At 30.0% G+C, this 12,886-nt stretch overlaps 1 protein-coding gene and 1 long non-coding RNA gene across 6 annotated transcripts in view; one reads left to right on the top strand and one right to left on the bottom strand.

Annotated features, from left to right (window-relative positions):
• Positions 1–12,886, top strand: part of LOC121115922 (inactive ubiquitin carboxyl-terminal hydrolase MINDY-4B) — a 134,418-nt gene that overhangs the window by 85,540 nt on the left and 35,992 nt on the right. The window lies entirely within an intron of this gene.
• Positions 10,611–12,531, bottom strand: LOC121115923 (uncharacterized). Its single transcript, XR_011779826.1, has 5 exons — positions 12,252–12,531; positions 12,054–12,186; positions 11,828–11,925; positions 11,227–11,635; positions 10,611–11,164 (listed from the first exon to the last, which is right to left on the bottom strand). It is a non-coding gene; the product is annotated as an uncharacterized lncRNA (long non-coding RNA).

Genomic DNA, 12,886 nt, shown 5'->3' with positions numbered 1-12,886 from the left:
AGTTTGTTATTAAATATGAATATATAAATATGGATCATATTGTGTTAAATATTAAATGAAAGGGCGGGTTTGGTTGGTTGAAGGTAACTACCAAAATAATAAGAATGTAGAAAGCGGTAAAAAGATACAAATCTTAGGACTTAATTGTTGAATATTTGAGGCCTATTAGCAAGGTATAATTTTTTTTTTTTGGTATTTAATCCGAGGGTTGACCCCTATGTATATACAGTTTGTAAAAATATTTGGACTACAACCCTATTAGTGACTTTACAATTCCCATGTTTATGGTTATCAAGAAATAAAATATAGCTGTTGAAGGTTTTTTGGTTCATCTTCATTTGCTAAATACATGTTATTTTAATTGAGTTATCTTTATTGAATCACTATGTGGCTATTCTTCATTACTATTTAGTAGGGAATTGTTCATAGTTTAACATGTGCTAACTCATGTTCAACCAATCAACGTTTAATAAACTTTTTAAGGACATGGGTAGTATAAAAATCGACAGCTAAAAAGAACTAATTTAAGATCAACTAATCAACGTTTACAACAGAAGTAAGATACAGGAGTATTAGAGACTCGGCAGCTGACAAAAAAAAGTCTAATCTTAATTAAAGTAGGATAAATTAAATTTAACTTAATCGTTTTCATTAGAAGAAAAGGGAGCTAAAATCTCACATTAACTTTGTAATAATAATTTAGCCACTGATGTGGCCAGAGGCGGCTTATAGAAATGGACAATGTCAGGAAGTTGCCGAGGGTCTTGTTTTTGTTGCAATTGATATCCATATTTTATATGTACGCTAGCGTTGAGGGGTCTAAGAAAAACACATATAAGACAAGATGTGCTCAAAACTGAACCATAGACTTCATATGATAAAGGGGATATGCTTAAGGCTTGACCCTCAATGATAATTTTTCAAAATTTATACAACAAATACTGAATGGATGACCACACATTTAGTTTTCAATAATATTTAGTTATTTCAATTGGAATTTACATGAATTCCCTGTTAATTTATTTTTCTGAAATACCTTATTCTTTAAATCAGGTGCACTATAAGTAGATATTCGGGTAATTTCAAATTTACTTACTCGGACTGAGTTTTTAAGTAAAAATTCAGATTTATTAAAAAAATTCTTACCAACTTTGAGATTAATTATTCTATGCATTTATGTTTATAAATTATATAACATAAGTATAATTCAGATTTTCAATTAAAGTCATTTGGTAGTTATTGGTAAAAGTTTCTGGGTTTTTCAGATATCACGTATATTCCTAAGAAATAATAAATAAGTTTTGTTGTCAATAGTTTGATGCTGTAAAATTTTTAAGTATTTAAGACACAGAGTTCTAGGAAAATCTCTTTTTGGGAATATTGCCTGTTAACAATTTTATGTTGGGTAATAATTTAATATATGAACATTAATTAGCTAGTTTTTAAAGGATAAAACATTGCATTTGCCTTAGTGGTGAATTTGAAATGCCCTTCAACGTGTTTTTTAGTGCAGTCTTAATATAATCTAATATTTTTTTTTACATTTAATAGATTTGTTTTATTTGGGTTTAAAAATACATATTTAGTTGTTATTAGTTTGCCCTCATTATACTTGATTGATTTATACCCTTAAAGTTTTAGCAATCATGTATACATCTCTGAGTTTTGCATGTAAACTCATATTATGCATATATAAGTTCACTTTTACTTTTAAATGAATATTTTATAACGATTTGATCAGAATAAGAAAAATACGTTTTGGTTAATTCAATTAGAACGTTTAAAATGTATGTTTAAGAAAAATATTAAGGTATATTCAAATTGTAGTCAAAAGTATAATAAAAGGTATTTATTTTGAATAGGTACTTAATAAAGTATTTTCAATCTATTTTTATGTTTTCAAATGCATCAAAAAAGCAAAATGTAATGTTGAATCCCTTTGAAAGTAATTAGTAGATGTTTATACATATTGAAGTATTATCAAACTTAACATTTTCATTAAATGACTGGCAATTTTTAACCATTACTATGTTCCACGAGCAATTTAATTTTTTTACAAATAATACAATAGTTTAATCATACTTAGGCTAAAACCCCTACTTTATTCTGTAAAACTTTGTCATTTATAAATTTAAACGCCCTGGGATGGGATTTTATTCAAAAGAGACTGCCAATTAGTATGAACTTTGTAAATTTTTATTTAGAAATTAAAAATCGTGCTTTAAGTAGGGAATACAGACTTAACAGGGTATTCTCTCCCTTTTTCTCAGCTGAATTTATGGTGCAAATTATAAAATTGTATGTTACCCAATTAAGTAGAACTGCCAATGAAAACTTCTTTTTTTATTTATATTTTTCTTTTTCTATGGTACATAAAAATACAGTATATATAAGTGTTCCTCGTGTTACTAAGAGTACACAAAGTCTATTTGCTGATTTGGTGTTTGTTTCAAAGGAAAGGATTTTGTAAATGTTTTAATAACAAAAATTGAGGTTTAATAAAAATAAGTTTCCATTATACTGGTGTAAAAAGCAATTCATTAGAAAAAACGTTTCTCTTTTGTTCAGTTGTTGGATACAAGCTTTGTAAAACTAGGTTGGTTCTGCAGCTGCTGATTTGGAAATGGAGGACACACACACATACATAAATATTTGCATGTGATATGTCCATAAACCTTTATAACGCTACAGCTTTTTTTTAACACATACAAACTTGCTTAAGTGTACACACTCTGAATCATATGATTTTATTACCTATGGGTGAGGATACGAACTTATTTCATGTTGAGTTTTTTTCTTCTTTTATGGAGTTATTGTCTACTTATACTAATTTAATCCATTTCTAATTAATTGAAATAGTTGCTATGGAATTGTAGCATTGGATTTAATTAAGTCTATTTATTAATTAAATGAGATGCAATTTCATCGTATGAATACATTGACAAATGCCTTTCTTACAAACTAAATAATATTGCAAAAGTTGAATTTTATACAAAGAGCTACTAAATGTCCTCTTTACAGTTCAGTTTTGCTTCAATTCATCTGCCGCAGTCATAAAATTAAGAACATTTTTTAATTAAAGAGACCATTTTTCATGCGTGATTTAAATGGGACATGAAGTTTTGCAGTTGTTGCTAGGAGACTATGATAGAAGTAATAAAATTTTCAGTGTATGTATTTTGACCTATGTCCAGACTTTAGATTTTGCAAGTGCTTTGCCACTTTAGTTAATCTATAATGAAGGACAAGCCATATCATCAGAGATGATCACATTTTTTATAAGCCAGAACAAGGAAACCCTGTTTGACCATCTCCTAATTTGGATAAAGTGGATGTGTAGAAAGTAGTTTGAGATTAACAAAGTTTATGGGATTCTCTGTCTAAATGGTAGCTATTTCGAACAGAACTGAAGTCTGGAATCGAGTAACACCTCTCATCTACTATATCAACATCCATTGATGCAATAGTCGTTCAACTTAATATGAAGTAATACGTTGATAATATATTTATTGTTATCAAATGGTATAGAATATACATTTTTAACCCCCGTTAGGGAACTACGATTTTATACACCCATAGATTATTAAAAATATTTTTGGATGCTTTTTAAACATATTCTACACGACGATTTATTTATCTTGAAAATGCCTTGTTCAGGATTTATTCGTATATTTAGCAATTTTTCATCGAGGTTGAGTGACCTTAATTGACTGTTTTGCTTAAAAGTTGTTCCTTTGTTTTAACTTTTGATTTCGTGGATTCTACTTTTTTTTTAATGTGAGGACTGAGGCGTACAACGGTAGCTACAAAGTTGTTATATTGTAGCTATTTTTTTATGTAATGCAGACAATCTTATCAAGACTGATGGGTAACAAAATTTGCATAGTTATTTAAAGAAAAAAAAATCATAATTTTTTTCTTATAAGAATAACAAATTATACAAATACAAATTATAAATTATAATTTCACAAATCACGTTATAAAAAGAATGGTCACCAACGGAGATTTAAGAAAAAAAGCTCTAAGTCCATTTACAAACGCTCTTTCTTAACGGATATTGCTCTTAAGCTAAGATAACACTGAACATGCAATATATTATGTACATAATTCATGGATCCATCAAAACACTAAATAACTTTGATATGTCATTACCAAATGAAGTTATAGAAGGTTTAACAGCAATGCATTAGCTTCTTAGACACTCCATGTAAATTAAATATCTGACTCTTTGTGTAAAATATATAGGGAAATTATAACTCTTTTTAATTAATGTATGTAATAGCCCTTGTTAGTTTCTATGCTATTTTCTCAGTGAAAATATCTTACAAAGACTGCGATTTTTTTTCTTAAAAGGGATGATTGCCGGTTTTTTTCGTCATTACATCATAGATAGGTACATTTAAGTTTCAATTAGAAAAAAAAAACTTCAAAGAAGAACACATAGAAGCGAAATAGAATTCTCCTGCAAAGCCTTTCAGTTAATTACACTTCTTCTTCTCTGTTTGCACCACTTATTAATTTTTAATATCTAATTTTCTTTTCCTCTCTCCTATTTAATTAGTTATGAGTCTCATGCTATTTCTCTTCCATTTGTTTCTATTGCAAATTTAAGAACTTTTTATCTTGAAAAAAAAAAAAAAATGAAAGATGCAAAGAGATACAAGGCATGTTTTACGAGTCTAAGTCATGTTTCGAGTCTTAAGCTTTTAACTTCATGTCCGAGTAAAGTTTGAATTAATTTAGAGAGACAAGAGTCCAAGTCCTCAATTATGATGGGACTAGAGTTACAGATGAGTGCTTGAATAGCAATCGTCAAGTACGAGTCGAGTCGAAAGTTGTAGTTTAATGATACTTTAGAGAGATATGATTCTAGTTTTCCTATTCTGATAGGACTAAAGATAGAGGTGGTTGCTCGAATTGCAGATTTCATGTCACAAGGCTCGATTTAGCTAATGACTAGAAAAATGAAGTAACTTTGTTAAATTCCTCCTCCATATGAACACATGGAAATGACTGTATGGAAGAGACGGGTTTGTTTGACTCAAGATTTATAAATTCTACATTATTGGGTCTTTGGATACTTATATCAAACTGTGAAGAATTTAATGGGGCAACATCCACTTACTCAGTAAAAAGGATCCAAAATTAATCCTATAAATAATAACTTGATATATTTTTTTACTAACTCCTATTCCGTTTTAATCATTATCAATTTTCTTATGTTCAATAAATTAACAAAATGGATAAGTATCTGTTAAGTACAAAAATAAACTTTTGCATAGAGACACCCCAGAGGATAAAAAATTGAGAAAATGAAATTTTTCTTTTTAAAATTAGACTATATAACCAAGACCTAACAACAATACAAGTATTGACTAACTAATCAATTATAACAAAGTTATAAAAATGTAAGACTGGTGAAAAAATCCTCAATTTAAAACGTTGATCTCTTCATAAAATGTTCATACCGTCGAAAGATCCTCTTCAATGTCGAATAGTATCGGAGGTAATCAGAAATACGATAACGAATCACCTTGAGGGCGTTGACCCAGGAGTTACCATCCAAGTTTGGGATTTTGAGATAAAAATCAGAATATCTCGCGGATGCAGATATAATTATTGACCTTAAATCTAACCTACAAATATTTTTCTTTGATGCGATGAGAGCCTTGGCACTTAGCAAAGCAAAATGTATGTTTTGACTTTCATGTGACGATTTTGTGGATGAAAGACCGAATGATTTTAACACTTTATCCCATATGATGTGGGTTGTCATTTTTAGGTTCTATGATTGGAATATATTTTAGAAATCAAAGAACTCATTTTAGTGTTTCACTATTGGTTTTAACTACTCTAAACATTATTCCCCGTAAAATCCAATAACTATTTACTACTAAGAAGCATCTTTCTCCAGCAATACTTATCAACAAGATATTCTGAACTTCTATGGTCGAAGAAAGAATTGTAAAAAATGAATATATGGAAAAGAGACAAGAATGGAAAGTAGATTTATTTTTGGCATGTTTCTATCCCATAGCAATTTAGATGATAAATTAAACAGTTGAGCATTCTGTAGGACTTTGAACTTTAATCTCACAGAAAAATTCTTTTTTAAATTAATCACCATATAATAGATTTATAAGTTTGAATAAAGGGAAAATTCAATAAAAAAGATATTACATTTTAGCTCTTTCCCGTTTTCAAAGGAATTGAGAAACTGTCCATTGTTATTGTGTTTTGTCACCGTTCCTTCTAAGACAAGTAATTTTCTTTTGGTGTTTGAGTATCGTATATGAAGAAATTTTCTGAATATAAGAAATTTATTTTGATAAATTATATTTATGTAACACAATTACGGAATAATGTGTAATCTTAAATACCTGTAATAAATATATGATTCACCTTATTTTCCGTAACTGAAGTCTAATATATATATATGTATACAATGTTAAGTGTGCGTAGATACAAAAATACCTCGTTTGGTCTGAGTTTCGCTATAGTACGATTATATTTCATTTCAATACTCTTACATAGTAATAAAATCTACATATCTTCTTGATAAGAGTCTAATGACAGTTCGTTTCACTGAAAGTTTCGAACAATATATCCACAGAACCAATTAAACAGGCTATTGGGGATATTGTTATATTTCGAAAAATGCCTTTGTAGTTGTCTTTTTACTTTAAAGATCCTTGCTATATAAAATTAAAAAAATCACAGGGCGTTGGAACTGCAACACTATAAATGTAGTTATTTTTCTTGTTAGAATAGAAATACAATATTCACATTCTAAATTTAAATTTATATTATATTAAAATAATAATTAATAAGAAAAAAGGAAGAAAGGTTATACTTTTTTATTTTCTGTACTGAAGTTTAATAATGTGTATTATATTTAATTAACGGTTTGGCGCAATCACTTACTGCTCTCTACAATCAAGGAAATTTAAAAAAAAATTATAAAACATCATGATCTTTTTTTGTTCATAGAAATATTTTATTGTATAATATGTTTTTAAAATAACGCGCAAAATAAAGTTTTGCTTCATACGTGTATAGAAATTGCAATTGTGCTAGAGGTAAATGTTAGGCAAATTTGGTAAAAAAAAATATTTGTATTCTACTTACGTAGTTGTAGAGGTAGGCAGTACTTTGTGAATTTTGGTTCATATTTTCAAAACCAGCTTGCCTGTCTTTTTTTGGTTGTATTTTAGTCCAATTAAGCCAAATGTGGGGGAAAAAATGGAAATTTTTCATTTTGTGCGATTTGCACCCTAAAGAAACTAAAATGAGCCATAATTTCCCCTAAAAATTCACTGCGTCACTTTGTTCCTCAATAACATCGGCTGTAAGGTTGTTGAATGGCTCTATTTCCACTAATTACAAACCAAGGATTCTAAATATAGCATTAGTTTTGTCATGTCTCTTGTAGATTTAGAAATTTTTGAGAAAATGTTCAACCGCAACCCATTTTTTCCCCTAATTAATGCTTAGTTTTTTATCTTTTGGCGAAAATAATCATCCCTAGCTTAAAAATTCATTATTTGTATGACTGATGTAAGCAAGTTGCACCTCTAAATATGTTTTCTAGCATTTATATAAGCACAAATTGCTAGTATTACTGGTCATTAGGCATAGCTCTTGTGAAAATAACATGTGAATCAGTGTTACTATGTTGTATATAATATCTAATAATACAAAATAATGTTCATAATACTTGTATAAAAATTGAGCTGATTTGAAGTGATGCCTTCTCAACCATAGAATTGATGGCATCATGCTTTCTTAGGGAAAATGTCATGAATCTGTTGTTTGAAACATCCCATTCACCATCTACATCAAAGTCCAGAATAGAAGCTGAGTGCAAATCTAGAGTGTCTGGTTTTCTAGGATATTTCCATGTCAAAGTGTTACACTTTTTCACTCTTACAAGATGATCCATTTGGAATGTACCATCATCCTTCCTGTTCTCACAAGAAGCAATATACCAAGTGTTGCATTCACCCTCAGTGACAAAGAGTAACATTGTACTTTTCAATTTCCATATCATCTTCAGTTCCAACTTCTGCCACATAACATTCAAGAGCTACCTCAGCATATCTGTTTGTTGGTAATAGGGCACTAGAATAATAAGAAGATTCTTGTCCAGCCAAAAGTGTACAATGGTTGACTTATTTATCTTCATGTAAGTTCTTGTTAACCTTCAATATGGTTGGATTGTCCAAAACATCAGACTTGTGCGTATCCCGATAGTATATCAATTCATTTCGTACAATCTTCTTTTTCATCTCAGGATGGGAGCGGAGAAGGTGAAGCTCCATAACACTAGTTGCAGGCCCACCCCATCCTTTGCAAAGCTGGATACACTTTAGTGTGTACTGACTCTTTTTCTTGCCAATCTCGATTTTTTCAACAATTCTGATATTAAGAAGCTGTTTCTGTTCATTGTACTATTTTCCCCCATATCATTTAGTACTTTAACAACATCATTGAAGCCTTTGCCTGTATATTTACAGAAAAAAATTGACAAAAGAAGAGTACAACCATTTTTAATTCCTTTGGCAGTGAAATTTTTGTTTCTGTATTTGACAACTGCTGCTCGCTTGCCAAACCCAGCCAAGTGCCTTTCAGCTTCAAGATTATTAGTTGGTTACCCACTTAGTTGATCTGTGGTCTATAAGTTGAATTCTGTTGCACGAGGTTGTTTCCCCAAGACGATACTTTCCGAAACCGTATTCTCTACCAGCCTGTCTATTAAATAACCTCAGGGTTAATGATGAAGGGCAAAGGATATCAATTTTCTAAAAAAAAAAATTCAAAATATTGTCAAAAATCGACTTGTCATCAGGAAATTTTGCAAATATTTCAAAATCTATAACAGATAGAACAAAACTAATGCTATATTTGGATTCCTTGGGTAATAATTAGTAGGAATAGAGCCATTCAGCAACATTGTAGAAGGCCTGCGGCCAATTTTATTAAAAAATAATGTGCGGGATGAATTTTTAGGGGAAATTAAGGCTCGTTTCAGTTTTTTGGGTTGCAACCCGGCAAAAAATTTTTTTTTTTTCACATTTGCCTTAATTGGACTAAAATACACGCAAAAAAAAGATAGGAAAGCTGGGTTTTGAAATATGACTTAGTACTGCCTACCCCTAGGGGTTGCAGTACAAAAATTAGGTTTTGCTGATTCTGACAAGGATTTCTAATTTCTGGGTAACTGCATCCCCTAATGTACATATGTATGTATTTCTTTTGTACCTTTTTCAAGATTAAAGGTTAATAATTAAATGTGTACGTATAGTTTTATGTATGTACGTAAGGTTCCTTCGTTTTTTCTTTCCTTCTTGGAAATTGCAAACACACAAAAAATGTGAAAAGAAAAGTACAAGAAGAAATGAAATTTTACAATATATGCATATAAGCCATGTTAAATGGCACCACGATGGTAGTTTTCAAAAATACACAAAACAAATTAAATGGTTAGACTGAAAGTGTGGTTTTTCTTTGGGGTGTTTTTTTCTTATTGGTAATGCTTGTCCTCAAAGATGCATGTTTTATTCCAATAACTCTCATTAAATTATTGAGCAAAAATGTCAGCAGAAGCCATTTTATTGCTTTTCGAATAAAATTATTTCAAAACTATGATGTTCATGTTACATTTTTAAAATGTATATTTAACAATATGCTTTATTGAATATTCCCTTACAATAGTTGTCAAATATTGAAAATCATAAATATGATATTAATGTGTCCTATTAATCTATCATTAAAAAGTGACTTGTTCTACTTTTGCACTAGTCTACGGTAAACAATATTCTTCATGTATGACTTTAAGTCTGTATATATTTATAACCAAAATTAAGACTAAATCAATTTTTTATGACTACTAGGCAAAGAAACACTCCTTCTATAAAAAACTTTCAATATATATTCAAGCGAAGGAAAGTTACAAGAGAAAAACTTTTCTCAGTGACAAAAATAGTTTCCTAAATTTCCTTCTTCGGATAATTTTTAAATGATCCCACCTCGAATAAGTTTATTCCTAATCACGGAATACTATATACAACAGAACATACAATCTTCCTTTTTTTTTTTTTTTGAACTACTAAGGCGATTTTTTAAGGAGTTGAACAGTTATGAAATAAACTAGGGAAATAAATTTTTTTTAAATGTAATGAATATCTTAGGAAGTTAAGATATCTTGATTTTGTTGATCTATTTATTTTATACCATCAGAATAGCAATTAAAAAATATATATACATTAATTACTTTAAACATTCATTTCACGATTCTTTTACTTCGAATTATATAAAATTAAATTCCCTCTTATATTATAAAATTATTCTACTAATAGAATAATAGCCTTTAGATAGCCAAAAAAAAAAAAAATGTCGTTATTTAACTAACAGAAAAATGTATTATGTTTTTGTTTGTCAAGTATTGATCTCTCCATTTGTGTCTTTTATTAATGTCGTTGATTTATTATACTCAAATTGTATCTTGTTAAATAACGAAAATATTATTTATTTCTAATTGGCTAACTACCAACTATTTAGGAATTTTCTTTTATTTCTCTTTTTCGAAGTAAAGGGCCTGACAAATGAAATAAAGATATCATAATAGTATATCTCAAAGTGTCTTGATTTACAAACTCGATCCTCCATAATCACACTTTTTATATTGTCTTTAGTACTCGTCACAGAAAAAAAAGTAAGAAAGAGATTGAGCTTGCTTTTTAAAGACACATAAGACCTTGTATTTCTTTATTTTTTATTTGATCAGTCCAGGTTTTGCTATGAAGCAGTTGGTCATATCAAGACCCCATTAATAATAAAACATTTATTTGTAAAAATAATATATCAGTAGGACGATCTAGAGGAGTCTTAGGGCTTTTTGATAATGTTAAAAATCGAAATAAATAAAAAATTTATTAGTTACAAATTTAAAGGCATAGACGATCCAATTTCACAAATTGAGATTACTAACTTTATCAGGAACTACAATAAAAAATACAAGTCTCCAGGGCCCTCGGGTCTGCTTTTTGAATTTTATTAATCTTTAAATACGTAGCTTACCCCTGTTCTTCACGGGGTCTATGAAGATATATTTAAAAGGGGATTCGTTCCAGATTTCATCAACACCGGATCTTTGGCATTGATACTAAAGAAAAATTGCTCGGGTGAAGAAATAAAAAATTACAGGCCTATATCTCTTCTAAATACCTCCAACAAAATCCTTACGGGTGTTTTAAATAATCGAATCCCGCAATTCATCTCTCCAGCCCAAAAAGGATTAATTAAATCAAGGTTCCTAGAAAATATTCTTCGCTCAATCCAAGATGCTATTGACTGTTCGGAAAATGAAGACTTTGCAGCAATTATGTTTGACTTTGAGAAATCATTTGATACTGTCTCCCATAACTTCATAATTGGGCAACTATATAAATATGGATTTCCGGATGGATTTATAAAAAAATATCGGCCATACTGAGGAACTCTTCTTCGAAAATCGAAATATCAGGTACCAAAAAAACGTTTTATATCCATTGAGGAGCACGACAAGGAGATCCTCTTTCTCCAACTCTCTTTATAATTGACATAAACGACATTTATGAGAGAATCCATAGTTACCCTAAAATTAAGTGAATATAAATATATGTAATATGTCGATGAAATGTCTTTTATGCGCAGATGACCTGACGCTTTTCTGTAAAGGAACTAGAGAAGAAGTGCTACAATCAATTGAGACTTCTATTGAAACAATACAAGGGTTCGGAAAAATATCAGGACTATCTATAAATATAGAGAAAACACAAATACTTACCAACTGTGAGGATCATCTGAAGTAACATTTACTAAATCTTGAATTCGCCCAGTCAACATCACTTCTTGGAATTATAGTATCCACTACGGCGAAGATTGCTACAATTAGAAATGAAGACTATATAAAAGAAAAATTGGAGAGAAGTGTCCAATTTTATAAAAGAGCCCCCCTCACGCGCTTTGAAAAATTAAGGCTTAAGACAAATATTCTTGCTGAAGTTTTTCACCTTATGAGATATGTAGTCTATTCTCAGGTATTGTGTGAAGAAGTTTATAAAATATGAGAAAACCCCTTTTGCTACACCCTCGGTTATGAATCACCCTTCCACTCTAGTAGAGAGAAGAATGAAGAAACCGAACCTAGAAGAGACATGAAAAGAGTAGACCCATTAGTGACTTTGAAAAACCCTTTCAGTGATTCTCACCAGAAGTGGCTAAGAAGAGTACAGGCTGGCAACATCCTCACTGAGTGAGACTCATCCAGATGGATTGGCTTATCGTCACGTCTGCATCATATGAAGAGTGTCTTAAAATAGAGAACATTGTTTCCAAGGTCCAGGAAGTACTCTACGCGGCGAAGCATACAAATGGAATTATTCCACTCGGAATCCGATGCTGCGCGTCCACCTTGATTAATTTCATAGACTCCTTCTCAAGTGGAGTTTTCAAATATGCTGTTGACAAATAGCGTTCATCCAATGGAGCGTTGTTTGTTTCTTTCCTTCTCTATCTCTTATAGAATTGGGAGATTGACTCGTTTGTGATCCTCTTTGAAGGGGGGCGAGAGAAAAAAAAATTGTCTTTTTATTAAGGCGTATATTTTAGATTCCGAAACTAATGTTTATTTCAATTTATATATAGTAATATTATAGACGTTATTAATTAATATATATAATAAAATTTGAAAAATATAGGCTCTTTTCGATATTTATAAGAAGTAAAAAAAAATTTAAACAAAAAATATTTTAATGAATAACAAAAATGTATGATCCAAAATTTATTTTGTAAAAAAAAACAAGATCAAAAATATAGTAACAAAAATAAAAACCTTTGATTTTTT

Source organism: Lepeophtheirus salmonis, chromosome 4, assembly GCF_016086655.4.
Source record: "Lepeophtheirus salmonis chromosome 4, UVic_Lsal_1.4, whole genome shotgun sequence".
NCBI lineage: Eukaryota > Metazoa > Arthropoda > Copepoda > Siphonostomatoida > Caligidae > Lepeophtheirus > Lepeophtheirus salmonis.
The sequence above is the reverse complement of the archived record's forward strand: the minus strand, read 5'-3'. Positions and strand labels throughout refer to the sequence as shown.